Raw genomic sequence first — 20,275 nt, forward strand, 5'->3', positions numbered from 1 at the left:
TACAAGGTATCAATCTATTGGTTGTTTTCTGAGGTCAATGAAAATACTGAAATAGATAAATGTTTGGGAAGAGGAGGGAAACAAGAAAAAACTCAATACCTACCAGATAAATAAACTGTTCCTACAGAATCTCATAATGCCTACAGAGAGTTTCATTATGCCAACATGGCTTTCGTGTTATATTTCAGTACATCCATTGCATACTAAAACTACAAATATATTTGGTTTATCATATTTCATTAAATTATAACCATTTTCCTCTTCTCTTTTAGCTAAAATTTGACAAGTCGAAAGTCAAATTCAAACTCTACCTTATGCATGAAAACTTTCTCAGTCTTACCAAGCAAATTAAACTATACTTTTTTTGAGGTTCATGGTGTATATACTTTATAACTCAAATTTTCAGGATTCCTTTTATTTTTTTCAGCTATCCCCCCCCACCCCTAGATATAAGATCATTAGCTCTTTAAGATCAGAAAATGAAAGTTTTTATACTTTGAACCCATATACTTCAGCATGTAATAGTAACTGCATGAAATATCTTGACTGAAACACAAAATTTAATCTCACTTTTGTTGTAAAGAAAGACAAAAGGTGCTGGAAAAAAATCAAACAACCCTATCAAAAAGTGGGCAAAGGACATGAACAGAAACTTTTAAAAAGAAGACAGAATAATGGCCAGCAAACATGTAAAATACATATTGAGTGAGATATACACTGTTTGGAGGATGGTCATGCTTGAAGCTCAAACTTGAGGGGGGCGGCAGGGCAAGGGCATTATATGTAACCTTAAATTTTGCACCCCCATAATATTCTGAAATAAAAAAATTAAAAAAGAAAAAAAAGAAAAACAAAAGTGATTTTGTCATTTCACAAAATCCCTACAAGGTAATTAAGATAGAGGTGATTAATCTAGTGTGTATAGAGAAAGAAATTAAGTCAGTGGGCTGCTGTGAGGATCAAGCAGGACAAACACAGAGGTTCTTAACACACTCTCACAAAAAGTCAAATGGCAGGGTAACTGGGAGATCTGGAAGCCACTGTTCCAGAGGCAGTTCAATGTTTTGAACACTGTTCAATTCATATTAGACAATGTGTTCATTAGGAACCTCTGGACTGCAGAGAGAAAGTAAGGAAGAGCATCATCTTGATAGAAAATGGAGTTGTTGGATACTTTGTGTAGCTGTAAGAAAAACCATTCCATAAGCATGTCCAAAAGAGATACTTCTGCTGGTATCTTTTACAAGAAACTGATGAAAACCTGCATGATTCATATCACACAAAAGACAGTTACTTTGAGCAAATCCTTCACAAGTTCAGTTGTGAAACATTGATTTTCAGTGCCTCATCTATTAATGTAATAATAATTAATTTTTCTACTCAAAGGTGATAATAAATGTTTCATTTTCCTACTTAAATAAAACTGGGCCCCATCACTGACAGTCATTTCCACTTCCCTGGGATCTTGAAATATGTAGAAAACTTGCATCACTTTGCTTTAACTGTCTCCATCAGGCTTGAAACAGGTTAAAGCTGTAAGGTTTTATTCTCCATTTATGAGAAATGCATGACAACAGTAGGCTGAAGAATGACTTACTTAATTTCTGCTCCTAGGACTTTAAGGAGGGACACAAATTTGCCTCACTGCTTCCTTTGCAAATGTCATTGCTTATTGCTCTGTCTTTTAACATATATCCTTTCTGTGTCACCCAGTTGTACAATGATAAATGTCTTGACAACCTGGTAGGTGTCATTGTCTGGTACATGGAATCATATCTGCACTGTAGTCATACAACCAAGTTTAGAAAATTCCAACATACAAAATTAAGTACCATAAGGGTAACTACAAATTGATGCATATTACATTTTTATATGTAAATTTGATACTCATAAAGTTTTCTAAGTATTTAAAAAAAGAAATTAAGTCTGTGTAGTTTAGTAATATTTCCAAGGTCAAAAGATTATGGTTAATTATATGTAACTTTTAATTTTGGGTTTGTAGTTAAGCATGGTGTTACGCTACACCTTGCCATTCATTTGAGCTCCCACATGGGGTAACACTCATTGGTATATCAAACACAGCACTGAATTATCAACTCATGATGTCCTGGTTTTAGTTTTGCACCCAGATATTACTATTCTGGAAACTTTTATTTATATCTTGTCTTTTCCTGATTCAAGTGCACTTATCCTGATTGAATTTAATTTTGTCTGCTTTTAAAGAATTTAAGGAAACCATTTGAATTCTATTTCTCTTATAATGGTCCTAGCTACACTTCTACTTAGTGATACCTCATAAATAAATGTACTTTTTCCATCAGGAAGAGAATGATAAGAATTCTAAAAGGCACTACTAATAATATCAGGTGATAATTGCATCAAAGGACACTTTTTCTCTTTATCTAGATTTAAGATAATTACACTAGAAAATCTCTGAAAAATCCTCATTAGTGTGGGCAATATTCTGTGTTTAGAACCTCTGGATGTTTAGTGACTTACGTTAGAGGAATTGATCTTTAAAGTCCAATTTCTAAGGTGGAAATTGTCAGAGCATACAACATATTTCCACATTTGGCATGATTGCCTTCTTAGCATTCTTGGGTGAAGAGACATAAATAGATTATATGTATAAAACTAACTATGAATTTATTACTGTAAGTTCTTGCTTTAGAATATATACAAGAGGTAAGCAAGCATTTCCTTAGTTAGTTCATGACTTGTATATATATTATTGTTTCTATGCCTGGGGACCCTAATCTGATAATAAAAGTTTTATCTAAACTTTCATTTTAATTTGAGAACTCCAGAAGGATTTAATAACAAAAAGAAATAAATGCCTCTTGCTTAATCTCTATATTTATCATTATGTTCATGCTTCCCCTCCCCTCCTTTTTTGGTTATTGCCCAGATGCAAAGCTTCAAAAATGTGATAATATATCTAAATTTCTTCCTATAATACTTTCAACAAAAAGGCTTATTCTCTAGTTTCAACAAATGGGAGCTACAGAAGCTAGGGAATTCTGGGACTGGAGCTGGACTGGAACAAAGTAGCCACAAGAAATAACTATACATTTTCAGAACCTGTAAAGATTGTTTGAATATGAAAATGCCCAATGCATGAACATGAGAATGCACTGATACTGAGTTACATCTATATCTTCTATACTTCTTCCAATTCCCACATGCCTAACAGAATCATTCTGTAAGTTCTATGAATACAGAATCTAATATTATCAGAAAAAAAGATAGAATGCTAAGATCAGATAGAGTCATGAAGACATAGAAATATAAAGATGATAAACAGAAGATGTAAGAAACAAGTAAATCATGTAATATTCTAGAATGAAATAAATGTTATAGAAAAATTTAAAAATTAAATGGAATAGTCAAATTCTTTTATGCAATCGGAGAACTATATATATTAGAAAAATTGCAATTCTTATTATGTGATTATTTTACTTACGTGCTTTTTCAATCAAAGAATATATTGATTTTAAGCTTATCAAAATGCTTCAACTTACATATTCTTAATCTTTCAGTTCAAGATAAAAAGCAGGAAAGAAAAATAGATTTACATACTATTTTTAAATGTCCCACTTTACCATGTTGAGGCTTCATAAATATAGTGCTTCAGGTTTCTTGCCAAAGAGATGTATTTGAAACTGACACAAAGCCACAGCCTTTATTTATGTTTCCTTTCAGTATAATTGGTCTGAACAATACATCTCTATCTTCTATCCTTGCTTGTTAGGTATTGGTTCCTAAGAAGAAAATAGTTTTTCTTACTAAGACAGCAAAGTCTTTTTTGTTATACAGACTTTTTCAACTGAAAGGTCTCGTCTTTACTGTTTTTGTTGAAAAATCCCTCCAATAGAAAAATCCATTTATCCCTTCCTAAACAGAAGCTGCTTTGGTATTTTTGAATGAACAACCTGAAAAAAGTATGTGATATTTATTTTCTCCTTAAATAATATATGTCTAGTGAGCATGTTATATTTACAGCTTAATCTGCTTTACTAAGCAACTGCTCCAATAAATTGATCTAAAGAAAAACTGTTCTAGAGGTTTTGAATAAATTCTCTCAATATTTCTATCTATGAATGAGTAGATGCATAAATGAGCTTCTGTGAAATAGGATGGCAAAGAAAGATATCTTAAGTTTTTATATCTTATGCTAGGAAAGTATGGCAATGGAATATTGTTTTAATAGACAAGAAGATACAAGTGCTTCGATTTATTCAACTAAAATAACACTATCATTGTAATGTAATCTTTACATAAAGGAGGAAAAATCATTGCTCACTCACTCTGTCTAATACCCACACATCACAAAATATGATGGAAATTGATAAGCTTTATGTAAGTGTGTGTATACATACATGAAAGTAAACACAATAGCATCCTAACTCACATAGAATAAATATTTGCCATGCATTATTTTCTTTTAATACCATTCAGTAGACAGGCATTTGCAGATTCTAGTCTGATTAACAGAGGGAAAGAAAGTGAGATGGAAGGGAATATTTATCAAGTGCCTATTTTTTATTTATTTATTTATTTAAAATCTTTTTTTTTTAATTTGTAGTATTTTAGTATCCATCCTAAACATACATGAGTACTGCCAACATTTTTATAGATCTCTATAGAGACGTAGCAACTATTTGAGAAAAAAAGCTTCTGTAGATATTAGCAAATAAAGGTAAAAGTCACTCTGAGAAATGAAAAGTACAGATCAAGTTTGTGCCATATAAAATATGCCCTTTTTTACATGCTCATTTTCACACCCCTAATTTAAACATTAATTGCTTTCCTGGATACTATGTTAAATTCCAGGTAAAGGCTTACAAAGTGAAATTAAAATTTCTTATCTCAGTGTGAGTGGTTCTTCATGACTTTTCCTTTGCTTAAATGTGCTACCACTTTCTTGGTAGTTCCTTTCATGCAACCAATGTTTATGTATTATTTAAAAACTTCCATATTTTTTATCCTTCTCTCTCACATTCTCCCATTTTTGTGACACTATAGGTAACTTCCAGTAATCCTTCAAGACTCCGATGCTTTATGAATTTTCCTTGACTCCTTGAAGTATTGACTCCTTGAAGAATTCACAACCTCTTTCTCTACACATCCTTGACTAAGTCACTGTGCTTTTCAATTGGTATTATCATTGTTGTGTTATGTGCCTTTCGTCTTATACCTCAACTTTGATTTGCATGTCTTTGATCAGATTATATCTGTTAAACAGGACTACTGATATTTGTAATTAGATAGCTTCCAAGGAAATAATTCCTCTTTGGGTAATGAGACGAAATAAAGAAAAGATTATTTGTTGTCAGAAAAGAATAGTGACTTTCTGCATCTGTTTCTTTCTCTGTCTCTCTTATACATGCTTCATCCTTCTTTCCAGATGCTAATCTCTTCAGATTGCATCTGTCAGTCTTAGTTTCCAGCTGTCTTCAAGTCAAGTTTGACAAAAGGGAGGCAGCAGAAGGAGATTAAGGGAAAGGGGAGTATCCAGAAAGATTGGAGTATTTTGTTCCTGCTTTCCTTTTCTTGTCCCTTTTGGGTGGTATTAACTTCCACTATTGCTAGTCTTTGTGATGAATTTTCTATTCTGCCAGGACACCAGTTTTTGATCACTCAAATGTACTGCATGGTTTAGTGATTGTTAGAGAAATGTCTGAGAAAATTGAGAGGACAATAAAGCAACATTGTTAGGAACATTTCACCAAAGCAATGTAAAACACTGGGGAAGCACCCAGCACTCCTTTGGTAGTCTTCTAATGGAATGTAACACAAAGAAGATATAATAGTCTCTACCTTGAAACTGCAAACTGCACACTTGAATCTTGCTTGCCTGAAAGTCATGGTTAGAATGGGGGCTATGGGACACACAGGAATTAGAATTCTGATTATGCCTGATGAGGTAAGATGCTACATCAAAACAGCTAAGAGGCTGTGGAATATTTGAAATCAAACTTGAAGCCCTACAAAAGTTCTTCATGTAAACATTGAAATGATTGAAAATGATACTTAAAAATTACATCTTACAAACAGATTTATGCCAGTAAGCATTATTTATGTTAACAAATTATTATGAGACAGAATAAAATAATGCAAGTATATATTTAGATGTACTCTCTATTGTTAAACAGTGGTTACAACAAAAATTTGATGAAGTAATAAACATTACATAGGAAAATGAAACTATCTTACATTACCTTCTAATATACTTCTTAAGTACATATTTCCAGCATTCCTGAAATGAATCACTACCAGCAAAGAATGTATTAAGTTTTATGAACTAAAATATTATTCATTTTTTAAGAAATATAATGGCTTCATAACATTCTAAATTATTCTACAAAATTTAAGATGGAGATCAGTAAGATCACCCAGATATTTAGAGATTTTCTTTTCCATCTAATGAACTTGTTAAAACGTCAAAACCATTGATTTTGGCAATCTCATTGTTATTGTTTCCAACATAAGTGGTCTGCTGATCTAAAATCCTCTTTTGTTTTTGTTAATTAACATTATTTTTGTTAAAGAGATGTCAGAATTTTTGAAATACGCTTTGGTCTTTTATATTATTATAGGTATAGTTTTCATTTCAAGTTAAATGTTCTTTAATCCTAATTTGTGACACTAAAAATCATTAAGTAAATTTGTCAAGTACTCATAGCTATGTAACTAATGCACTTGATAGCCATCATTCACACTCTAAAATTAAGCTGCTAGCCTAGATTTGCTCAAACATCTTAAGCTCTAAAATTTTCTGTGTTCCCTTGTCCTCTTTCTATCCCTCCTTCACATTTTTTCCTATATTTATCTTGTTCCTGTTTTCTCTCTCTCTCTCTCTCTTTCTCTCTTTTTGGGTATCTTAGACCTAATTTTATATGTTATACATATTCCTTAAATACAGCTTTGAGTTTTAAACAATATTTTGTGTATTATGCTCCTGTGTAAAAATTCATTCAATTAAAGTAGTTCTTATTTTTTATTTTTGTAAATCTAGGGAATACAAGTACAGTTTTATTGCATGGATACAGTGCATACTGGTAAAGTCTGGGCTTTTAGTGTAACCATCATCTGAAGAGTGTATACTTTATACATTAAATAATTTTTCATCCTTCACATCCCTCCCATTCTCCCACTTTTCATCATTCTGAGTCTCCAATGTCTTTTATTCCACTCTCCATGTCCATGTCTATATCTACACAATATTTAGCTCTCACTTATAGATGAGAACGTGTGGTAGTTGACTTTTTGATTCTGAGTTATTTCACTTAAGATATTGTCCTCTGGTTCCATCCATGTTGCTGCAAAAGACATAGTTTCATTCTTTTCTGTGGCTGAGTAGCATTCTGGTATGCGTGTATATGTGTGTGTGTATCACGTTTTCTTCATCCAATAATCTGTTCGTGGACACTAAGGTTGATTCAATTCATATCTTTGCTATTATGCATAGTGCTGCAATAAATATATGAATGCTGGTATCTTTTTGATATAAAGATTTATTTTCATTGGGTAGACAGCCATTGGTGGGATTTCTGTATAGAAAGTAGTTCTATTTCAGATTTCAGCCTAAACCACTCCTCTCTCCCCATGTGATCTCTTTGTTGTGGCAGAGGCCATTGCATTCCTCCCTGGAGCATTACCCCAATGGCCAGAGAACTGCCCTTCTATCTTTGTCAAGACTGCCACTTGTGCCTGTCATTGGTGAGCCTGAACCCAGACTCTCTTGACCCAGCCCCACACAGTTTCTGCCCCCACTTGCCTCAGTGGCAGAACATGTGACCAGGACCACTGGAAGTCTCACAACCCACTCATCACCTTATACAACTGGGTATTTCTGGTAAACAAAGGTCAAGCATAAATCCCTCTTCCACTTGCTGGCTAGGAAGGAGTTCAACATGCAAAGCCCATTACGACATCTGCTGGCAGAACTGTACAGCTACCAGGAAGGAGAAAAACCTCACACATCCTCAGCTACCACCATTGCCTACACCATCCCAGCTACTCAGTAGGCCTTGAGCCCATTCAACTGCCTTGTACATTACAACTGTAGCTGGCAACTAAGAAAAAATAGTTCTTATTTTAATAACACAGCAGTTTAAAACATGCCTTCAAATTTATTGTTTTACTTGATAATTAAAATAAACTCTTGACATAGGTTATATCATTCTACTTTTAAATAATATTAAAAAGTCACCTTCATTCTTCTGATATCTCACTTCAAAATATGGGTTCAAGCTCTAGCCAGGGTAATATAAGAGGTACTAGATCACTATTGCTTTTCTGTAATTGAGTTGTATTCCATAGTATATATATACCACATTGTATTAATCCACTCATGTATTGATGGGCACTTAGGTTGTTTCCACATCTTTGCAATTGTGAATTGTGCTGCTATAAACATTTCAGTGCAGGTGTCTTTATTATAGAACATCTTTTTTTTTTTTCCCCTTTGGGTAGATGCCTAGCAGTGGGATTGCTGGAACAAACTATATTTCTATTTTTAGTTCTTTGAGGTATCTCCAAATTATTTTCCACAGGGGTTGTACTAATTTGCAGTCCCGCCAACAGTGTGAGAGTGTTCCTATCTTTCCACAGCCACTCCAGCATTTGCTATTTTGGGACTTTTTGATAAAGGCTGTTCTTACTGGAGTTAGATGATATCTCATTGTGGTTTTGATTTTCATTTCCCTAATGATTAGAGATTTTGTGCATTTTTTTATGTTTGCTGGCCATTATTCTGTCTTTTTTTGAAAAGTTTCTGTTCATGTCCTTTGCCCATTTATTGATGGGGTTGTTTGATTTTTTTCTTGATTTTCTTAAGTTCTATATAGATTATCAGCCCTTTATTGGATGTATAGAAAGCAAACATTTTCTCCCATTCTGCAGGTTGTCTATTCACCTTAATTCCTTGGCTGTGCAGAAGCCTTTTAATTTGATAAGGCCCCATGTATTTATTTTTGTTGTTGCTGTGATTGCTTTGGAATAATAAGTACCACATGTACTTGCCATTGAATTGGTACTAACCAATCAACACTAAGGTGCTTACATGGTAGTAATATTCATTGGGTCTTGGTCAGGTAGGGAGTTTGAGGTGGGTAAACTCACAACTGATGGATGCTGTTCACACTGTATGAAGAAGGTCATGCCTCTAGCCTTGGCTTAGGTGAGGCAAAGGCATTACTTATAACCAAAACATTCGTACCCCCATAATATCCTGAAATAAAAAAAATAATCTAAATCTAAACTGAAAAAAAAGTCACCTTCAATTATTTCATTATATAACTCAGTAATATTGAACATTTTCCAATAACTGTTTACCATAATATAAAAATGAAAGCAACAAAAAAAATTATGGTGCTTGCATATATTTGTATATATACTTATGTCTATTTGTAAATTTATGTATATATATGATAACATAGGTCCAAACATATTTATTTATCAATAATAATTTCTATATGTTCTATTACATTCATGTATAATATATATATTTTATGCAGAAATTTTTTTAAAAAAATTGCACATTAATATTTTTAAACAATTATTCAATATATTGTGAGAGATTAGCAATATCTGAGATTTAAATGCAATCCTTTTCTTTGCAGTTTATCTTTAATAAAATAAAATGACTAAATAATATTCCATTATGTATACATGCATATATAATATTTTATTCTAAAAGAAAGAGGACATCCTCATGCCATTTGTGACAATATGGTTAAAAATGAATAACATTATGCCAGGTGAAATAAGCCAGATACTGGAGGAAAAATACCGCATCATCTCACTTATATGTGGAATATAAAAAGTCAAATTCATCAGTGGTTACCAGGCATGGGGAGTAAGGAAAATGGGGAGATACTGGTCAAAGGATACAATTTGAGTTACAAAATGAATCATTCCTGGAGACCTAATGTACAGAATAGTGACTATAGTTAATAATAATGTGTTGTACATTTGAAATTTGCTAACAAAATATATCTTAAGTATTCTTACCACATACACAACACAGTAGCTATTGGAAATAATGGATATGTTAATTGACTTGATTGTGGTAATCATTTTACAATGTGAACATATACTAAATCAATGCATTGTACACACTGAATATATACATTTTTTACTTGACAATTATACTTCAATAAAAAAAGCAAGAGACAGTTTATCATTGCAAAATATTTACAACTCTTTCCTTGATTCAAGTAACCTTTTAATCTTTTGACTAAAATATAGTTTTATATGTTATTTTTAGAATAATTTCTGGCACATAGCTTATGTTATGTCCTTTTAATTTTTTTGAAAAAAATATGTATAGCAAAATAAATTTTATAGAGATATAAAGAACAGGTCTTATTATTTGAATTAATTTTCTCTATTCCTCTTATTACACTATATTTCTATGGCTCTATGGCTCTGAAAGGCATAAAGAAAAGGAAAGTTAGCAAGATTTGGTAAGCAAAGTAATAAAAAGATAAGAGGTTTTTAAACTTGCTGTATGTTTATTTTAAACTCTCCATAATGTGGCTCTTAGTTTAAAGGAAAGATGATTTTGTTAAATTTTCATAAAGAATTTCCTCTATGTGAATTTAATATCAGTGTAGTAAAGGATAAAATAAAATTAATATTTATTTAACAGCCAAAGAGAGTTGAACCTAGACAACATGAAAAGGAAGATCTCATTTATGATTATATTAATAGAATTCCTTGAAAAAATTAATTGAATCAAAATTCATATGGTTCAAATAATAATCATCAATTACTTAGAATTCATATTTGTTACATCAAAGTAAATGTCATAGTTTGAACTTGAATCACCAGGTACACTTCCATTTTTCTGTAATAACTTGGCCATGCATTTCAGCTGTCTAAAATGAAAGTGAAAGCAATACATATTTTATATATAATAAACCATCAGCTAAAACATTCCATAATCAAATGGACATTGAAATATTCAACATAACAGTCTGAAATGTTTGGTGAACTTATTTCTAAATTAAAGGGAAAACAGTAAGCTGCCTTTTTAGTTTCTTATTTATGAGAAAAATTAACACCTCTACATTTTGCTTTTTCTTAATTAAGCATATAATTTCCTCTATTCAGATAAAATTTTTATCTATTCTCTCAGATGTCTCCTTTTTCCTTTCAAAAATAATCACAAAATGCCTATGACCTTTTATAGGAAAAACATAAAAGGTGAAAATTATAAAGGAAAGAGTTTTATTTTTTTAAAAGACCATAAAAATGTCACACACGTTTTAGACCAGAAGATGATATCTGTAACACCTCTTAAATATTACTACGCAAATCAACAAAAGAAAGGGAAAATACCTATTGAAAAATAGACTAATGAAATAAGTAAATATGTTACAAAAGCAAACAAACAAAATAACTCAAATGACCAATAAGAGATTCAATCTGACCAAAACTTGATATCATTTTAAAGAATATAATCCCGGTACCGTCTTACCTAACTGACTGATTTTTATTTTTAAATATGACAATATCAAATTTGTTAGATGGGACAATAGAAAAGTTCTCAAGGTAGTGTACGTGACTACAATCTATTTGGAAAAGACTTGAAATATATGCCTAAGTAGAGAATATGAATATTTTTTGCCATGTCAAATCTACCCTTAAGTATACACTCCAGAGAAAATTTTGCAGATGTACACATGGAGACATATGCAAAATTTATCAATAGCAGTATAGTGTTTAATGATAACATTTGGAATAAAGAATATACTATTTCTGGTAATGGCTGGCTAAGTTATTTGGCTAAACCAGCTAGGGAAAAAAATCATGGTAAAATGACTTAACATATGAATAGACTCAACAAAATGCTAAGATAATATCTGAGGAAGCATGAACCAACATCACTTCTGATAATATTCACTAAATTTATTTTAAGGTGGACAAACAGCAACAGTGATGCTGAACTCTTCCAGGGCCATCCACTGGTTTTCAGGACTTTAAGCGTATTTAGTTTTTGTTTGTTTGTACTTTTGCAGCAACCTGAACATATAAATAGTATGATTAAAATTTATTTAAAAATCTATTATCCGTTAATACCAATTTGCTGGTGAGTACATGTGGTGCTTGTTTTTCTATTCTTGAGATATTTCGCTTAGTCTGGTGGGAGGGGGGAGGAGGGTATGGATATATACAAACACAATGAGTGAGATGTGCAACGTTTGGGGGATGGTCACACTTGAAGCTCTGACTCCAGGGTAGGGGCATGGGCAATATACGTAACCTTAACATTTGTACCCCCATAATATGCTGAAATAAAAATAAATAAAATAAATAAAAATCTATTATCTCATGTAAGATATAGTAATTTTTCGATGAGTATTTAAAATAATGGGTAAAGAAGTGATATATATTAGTTTATTATTCAATCAGTCCATGTAAATATTCTGTGTTGTGTCTAGGCCCTAAATCTTTCTGTTTAGGTTCAGGAAACATCTCTGTGTTATTTATTGTCAAATAAATTAGTAGCATCCCCACTTTTACCAATATTTCTGATTTTAGTTTTTTCTTTTTTTTGTCTAGCCAAAGGTTTGCCAATTTTGTTGATTTTTTTCTAAGTACCAACTTTTGTGTGTGTTGATTGTTTCTATTACTTTTCTATTTTCTATGATATTTATTTCTGTTGTAATACTTGTTACTTCCTTTCTTCTGCTAGATTTGAGTTCAGTTTGCCGTTCTTTTTTTTTTTTTTTAGTTCCTTGTATGTAAATTTAGGCTATTTATTTGAGATTTTTATTCTTTTTTAATGTAGGCATTTATAGCTATAAATATTCCTCTGAGCACTACTTTCGTTGCATTCTATAAATTTTGGTATGTTGTATTTCTTTTTATTCCTAAGTACTTTATAATTGCCCTTGTGATTTACTTTTTGAAACATTGATTACTTAAGATTGTGTTGTTTAATTTGCACTTATTTACCAATATTCCAGTTTTTCTTCTATTATTCATTTTTAGCTTTACTCCATAGTGGTCAGAAAAATACTTTGTATGATTTCTGTCTTTTTAAATCAAGACTTTCTTTTCTTGTGTGATATATGGTATACTTTATAGAACATTTCATGTACACTCTAGAAGGATATGTGATGTTGTTGCTTTAACTATTTTATATAATATATGTATATTATCTCCAGCTGATTTAAAGTGTTCTTTAAGTCCTCTATTTGCTTATTGAAATTTTGTGTAGATGTTCTGTCTATTTTGGAAAGTACGGTATTAAAGCCACCAAATATGAGTATAGAACTATTTATTTTTCTACTGAATACTGTTGTATCTTTTGGGACTCTGTAGCTTGATGTCAATATGTTTAAAATTATTATACATTTTTGATAAATTGACTCATCAACAGACCTTTCTGTCTCTTCTAACACTTCTTTGACTTAATATCTATTTTGTGTGACATTGGTCTATTGATCCCAGTCCTCTTTTGTTTACTAAATACAGGAAATATCTTTTTTTGCTATTATTAACTATATTTAAAAATTGATGCATAATATTTTACATATTTATGACATGCATATAATATTTTATCAGGGTGTTTAAGGTTTCCACTACTTTAAGTAGCAATTCTGTGTGTTGGAAACAGTTCAAGTCATCTCTCCTACGTCTTTTGAAATACCATGTTTCCCCGAAAATAAGACAGAGTTTTATATTTATTTTTCCTCAAGAAGACACCCTAGGGCTTATTTTCAGGGGATGTGTTTTTTTTTTTTTTTTTAAGTACGGTACAACGATCTACATTTATTCAAATATAGTTAAGTCGTCCTCTTCTGGAATATCATCATAACTGTGCAAACCCTGAATTCCATCCTGAATTTCTTGAGATTCTATTTTCTTTAGAACCATTGGCCCCAATCGCTCATGTCGAGCAATAGAGCTCTCATGGGGCAGATGAGAAGAGTTGCTCATCTTCTTTACCGCTCTGCAACGAAATGCATGGTTTGTGCAGATATGCTGCATAGCTACGCCTATCCCTAGATCTTATTTTCAGGGTAGGGCTTATATTGTGCAAATGCTTAGAAATCCTGCTAGGGCTTATTTTATGGGTAGGTCTTATTTTGGGGGAAACATGGTATATAATATATTGTTGCTAACTAAAGTCTCTCTACTCTGCTATTGAACTATAGACCATGTAGCTTTTATCTAGCTTTATGTTTGTACTCATTTAACCTACTTCTCTTTATTTCCCTCTCCTACTCACTACCTTCCAGCCTCTCGTATTTATCATTCTACTTTACTTTTATGAGATCAACTATTTTAGATCCCATTCTCAGAAGTGAGAATATGTAATATATGTCTTTCTTTTACAGCTTACTTCACATAATGTAATGACTTCCAATTACCCATGTTTCTTCAAATGATGTGATTTCATGTTTTTTACTGATGAATAGAATTCCATTGTATACATATACTACATTTTCTCTAGTCATTCTTTATTGAACACTTAGGTTGATTTTGCTAGTATGAATAGGGCCACAAAAACACGTGAGTATAGGTATGATAATATACTATTTTCTTTTTTCCTTTGGATAAATACCCAGTAGTGGGATTGCTAAATTGTACAGTAGTTCAAATTTTAGTTTTCTGAGAAATCTCTGTAATGTTTTCCATAGTGGCTGTGCTAATTTATTTTTCCATTTATTGACTTTCAACCTGTTTTTGTTATTGGATCTAAAGTAAAACTCAAGTAGATAGCATAGAGCTGGATTTTTTTCAAAAAACCTATTCTTCTAGTCTCTATCTCTTAATTGATAAATTTAATCTATTTACATTTAAATGATTACTGATAAGGAATAACTAACTGTGATGACCTGAATATGTCCCCCAAAAGTCATGTGTCAAAACATAATGGCCAATGTGCTAGCTTTAAGAGGTAGAGCATTTAGAAGATAATTAATTCATAAAGGCAGAGGGCCTATGAATATTAGGGTTTTTTATAAAAAAGCTTAAGAGATCGTGCTACTTTCTTCTGCTCTTCTGCCATGTGAGGACACAGCATTCATATTTTTTCCCTTTCCAATTCTTCTACCATATGAGGACACCCCTTTTTTACCCCTCTGCTATTGACACCATGTTAGGACATCTAGGCAGTCCTATCTGTGAGGGATGATTCACCAGACACTGAATCTGCCAGCACTTTATCTTGGACTTTTCATCCTCTACAACTGTCAGAAAATAAATTTTTGTTCTTTATAAATTACCCAGTGTTAGGCATTTATTTTTTATGGCAGCACAAATAAACACACTTCTGACATTTTGCTATTTGTTTGCTACATAGCTTATATTAGATGTTTTCCCCTCGGTTCTTCTAATACTGTCTACCCATGTGTTTGGTTGACTTTTTCTAGCATAATGTTTTTATTTCCTCCTTGTTTTCTTTTAATAGAGTTTTAAGTTATTTTCTTAATGGTCACTATGTGAATTATAATTAATGTCCTACATTTATAACAATGAAGTTGGAAGTTAGATTCAATAATATGCTAAAACTCTGCTCCTATGCAATTCTATCATCACTTTTAGGTTGTTAATGTATGGATTATATTATATATTTATATATCATGTGCCATTAACATGTATTTATATTTTATGTTTTTAAATCATATAGGAAATTAAAAGAAGTTACATCAAAAAATACTTTAATATTTACTTTTATACTTACCCATGAAATTACTTTTGCTGAATTCCTCATTTTTTTCATACAGCTTTGAGATGTTGTTCCCTGACTTTTAATTTTGAGCTGACAGACTCCCATTAACATTTCTCATAAGTCTTATCCAGGGGTGACAAAGTCCTCTAGCTTTTGATTATCTGAGATTATCTTCATGTTTTAGGTATAACTTTATCAGATACTGACTTCTTGACTTTTTTTTTGTCCTTTCAGAACTTTAAATATGTCATCCTACAGTATTCTTCATGGTTCCTGGTAAGAAATCCTTCTAAGAATTTATATCGTAGGAGCTAGGCCCTTCCCCCTACCCACTACCGCTTCAGAGGCGCTGGAAATGAACAGAAACTTCTCCCAAGAAGACAGAATAATGGCCTGCAAACATATAAAAAATGTTCAACATCTCTAATCATTAGAGAAATGCAAATCAAAACCACAATGAGATACCACCTAACCCCAGTGAGAATGGCCTGTATCAAGAAATCCCAAAACAACAAATGCTGGCGAGGATGCGGAGAGACAGGAACACTTCTACACTGCTGGTGGGACTGCAAATTAGTGCAATCTTTGTGGAAAAGAATTTGGAGATACCTCAAACAACTAGAAATAGAAATACCATTCGACCCAGCAATAGCATTGTTGGGCATCTATCCAAAAGAACATAAGTCACTCTATTATAAAGACATCTGCACCCGAATGCTTATGGCAGCACAATTCACTATTGCACGGTCATGGAAACTACCCAAGTTCCCGTCAATTCATGAATGGATAACTAAAATGTGGTATATACTCACAATGGAATATTACTCAATCCTAAGAAACAATAGTGAACTAGCACCGTTTATGCTATCTTGGATTAAGCTTAAGCCTATAATACAAAGTGAGACGACACAAGACCTGAAACATGGGCTACACATCTACTCGTCATCAAATTGGTACTGACAGACTAAAACTATGGTGCTCAAAAAATTGTAGTGTTCAACAGGGATGTGGGGGGGGAGACCCACATCTTAAAGATGTGATGAGCATTGTAGGGGGGAAAGGATTACCTCTATCCCTTTTTAGGGAGAGGCAAAGAAACACATTGTAACCAAAATGTATAAAAAAAAATTGTTAATGGGAGGTGAACAGGTGGAAAGGGGGAGAGGGGAAGGGTACCCACTTTCATGGTGGGTGCAGGGCGCACCACTTGGAGACTGGACACGCTTGAAGCTCTGGCATAGTGGGGTGATGGGGGCAGGGGCAAGATATGTAACCCTAACAATATTTGTACCCACAGAATTTGAGATGAAAAGAAAAGAAAAGAAAAGAAAAGAAAAGAAAAGAAAAGAAAAGAAAAGAAAAGAAAAGAAAAGAAAAGAAAAGAATTTATATTGTATGATGACTTGTTTCTTTCTAGCTGCTTTCAAAATTCTTTCTTTGATTGTGGTTTTCAACATTTTGGTTAGAATGTGGCTTGGTGTAAATCTCTTTTTGTTTATCATATTTGATGTTTGTCTACTTTTTTGGATGTGCAGATTAATGCCTTTTACCAAATTTGGAAAGATTGACCTATTATCTCTTCAAATATTCTTTCTGTCTGTTTTTGTCTTTCTATGATTCTCATAAGATATATTTGGTATACTATATGGTATTCCATAAGTCCCTTAGGCTCTGTTAGTTTTTATTCATTCTTTTATTTTTTTCTCTCCTCATATGGGATAATTTCAAATTTCTTGTCTTCATGTTCACATATTCCTTTCTCTTCCTGCTCAAATTTGCTGTAGAACTCCTCTAATTAATTTCTGATTTTAGTTATTGAACATTTAAGTTTAGAATTTGTTTTTGATTTTTAAAAAATAATTTGTATCTCTTTATTGATATATTTTTACCTTTTTGTACATTGTGTTATTAGTTTCCTTTAATTCTTTTTCTTTGGTTTCTTTTATCTCCTTGAGTATATTTAAGATAATGGATTTAAAGTCCATGTCTAGTAAGACCAATGTCTAGCCTTCTCTAGGAATGCTCTGCCATTTTTTCCCTTCTAATAAGTCATTTTTTTCTATTTATTTTCATGATTTGTAACTGTTATTACTATTGAAAATTGAAATTCTGAATATTATAATGGGGTAACTCTGGAAGTTAGATTTCTATCCCTTGTGAGTTGTCAATTATTTATTGTTGTAGTCATTTTGCTTTTTTAAAGTGAATTTTCCAAACTTTTGAAAATATTGTATCCTTTGCTTCATGTGGTCATTGAAGTCTTTATTCTATTTTCTCAGTGGTCAGCTGATCACCTGACAGAGATTTTCTAAACACTTGGAGAAAACTAGCCTACCAACCAACAAACAAAACAATCATAAGACAAACAAAACACCTCTCCCAGTCTTCAGAATCACTATGAGCTATGGCACTCCTTCAATATAAAATATCCCAGCTACACATCTGCTCCAGTCTTCATAATCTTCTTGCGTGGAGTGTATAGATCAGTCAGTGTTGTATAGTGTAGAATTATTTTAAGCCTTTTCTTACCATGCATCCAGTCCTGGGTATGTATTCATGTTATACTCCAATTCCCTGGTATACACATTATTAGTCCTTCAAAGTCATTAACCCCCAAGAATCTTTTGCCTTTGCTTCCTCATTCCCACACTTGCATTTGTCTACTGCATGCATTGTATGTTGTTAATTATCTTGGGCAGCTGTAGGTAGTTTATAACTTAAATGCTTTTGACAGACACCACCACTACCCAGAACATTGTTCTAGTCTGAGCAGAATGAAATAAAGGTCAGCCTTTGCACTGGCTCCTCAGGGAAACACCAGATATCAAAAAGCATAAACACAGTTTTGAAAAACAATTTCTTAATTAAAATCCTAGTACCAAACAAGCTATACCAAGAATGTCTACTGTTGTCCCCCTAGATGTCCACACTAGTGAACAGAAATGGAGGCTGGTAAGAGGATAAGCAAAAATGCTATAATACATTTTTACCAACATTTAGCAGTCTTCCTTCTATGAAGAACTCCCTTAATTACTGTCATTATTGATTAGATTCCTAAGTTCTGAAAAAAATGATTCTGTCAGTTTTTATCAGCTTAACAATTGCTTCAATGGAGGAACTAATTCCTTGAGATCCCTACTTTGCTAACTTCTATTGCATCACTATATAAACCTTTCAAGGGAACAACAAATATAATCTAAGATTTGACTAAAGTGGACTGGATTTTCCCAAATTGCAAAGAGACTTCCAAAATTCACTATGGGACTTTGGCAGGCTGAGAATGCAGCTCAGTCACAAACTTATGCCATTTTGATAGAATATGATTGATTGCCCAAAGGGAGAAGCTGAGAGCCCAGAAGCTGCATTTATAAGCTATGGAAAGCAAGGAATGGGGAACCAATCCCATGGAATAGAACCATACTGATAACTGTAACAATATCAATGAATATCCTTTTCCCACAGAGCCACTGGCTTTCTGTGAAAATGCCTATTTTAGTTAATCCACTTCATTGTTTATGTTTAGTGGACAGATTTTTTAAAATTTCATATATCCTTGTATTAAGAGGAATTGCAATTGAGAAGCTATGGGTTTGATTGGATAATGCAAGATTCTAGAATTCAAACTTAATGCCATGATTTATTGTGATTTGGGAGGATTTTGCAAAGGCAAAAGAATTTTCCATATGAGAACACTGTCAACAATTAGAATCAGAGGTGGTGTATAGTATAGGGTTATAGGAATGGCCCCTAATTTGTTCTGGCATTCATTTATTATTTGTGTATATGTCTTCTACACTGACTTCTGTTTTGGTCATGTGACTTGCTTTGCTTAGTAGAAAAACAGGAAGATTAATGTAAACAGAAACTTTAAAAGCGCTTATACATTGGAACTTACATCCTCTTGATCTTCTTGGATTTCTTCTTGCATTTGAAGTAGATTGGAATGTCATAAAAGATTATATACCACATATAATAGACACTATGATCGTTCCAGCCAATGCAAACCACTCTCCAGACAGAAGTAGAGCTGTCTGATGAAATTCCAGGTGATTCCACATGCATCATTGTCCTTAGCTGGGACGAAAGAAAGCATTCATATCTTCCCAAGCCAAATTGTTGAACCACAGAATTATAAGCTAAATAAATGTGTATTGTTATGGGGTGTTTTATTCCTGTTATATAGCAATAAAAAAATCCTGACTCACCCTTCTTAAAGTATGTACAACTTTTAAAATTTAAAAATTATTATTTATTTAGTTTTAGAATTTTTTTTATTTTATTTATTTTTTTTCCTTTTTTTTTATTTCATCATATTATGGGGGTACAGATTTTAAGGTTTCAATAAATGCCCATTTCCCCCCCTCCCCCCAAAAGTCTGAGTCTCCATCATGATCATCCCCTAGATGGTGTGCATCTCACTCATTATGTATGTATATACCCGCCCCGCTCCCCCCTCCCATCTGCCCAATACCCTATTACTGTAGTACCTATGTGTCCACTTAGGTGCTACTCAGTTAATACCAGTTTGCTGGAGAATATATCTGGTACTTGTTTTTCCATTCTTGGGATACTTCACTTAGT

General features: G+C 32.6%; 1 long non-coding RNA gene across 1 annotated transcript in view; it reads left to right on the forward strand.

Moving 5' to 3' along the window:
• The window catches only part of LOC142874961 (uncharacterized), a 71,187-nt gene that overhangs the window by 37,301 nt on the left and 13,611 nt on the right, over nucleotides 1–20,275 (forward strand). Inside the window, exon 3 of the long non-coding RNA XR_012922548.1 lies at nucleotides 15,929–15,970. This is a non-coding gene — a long non-coding RNA (uncharacterized LOC142874961). The remainder of the gene's footprint in view (nucleotides 1–15,928; nucleotides 15,971–20,275) is intronic.

The sequence above is a fragment of the Microcebus murinus genome, chromosome 13 (assembly GCF_040939455.1).
Source record: "Microcebus murinus isolate Inina chromosome 13, M.murinus_Inina_mat1.0, whole genome shotgun sequence".
In the NCBI taxonomy this organism is placed as follows: domain Eukaryota; kingdom Metazoa; phylum Chordata; class Mammalia; order Primates; family Cheirogaleidae; genus Microcebus; species Microcebus murinus.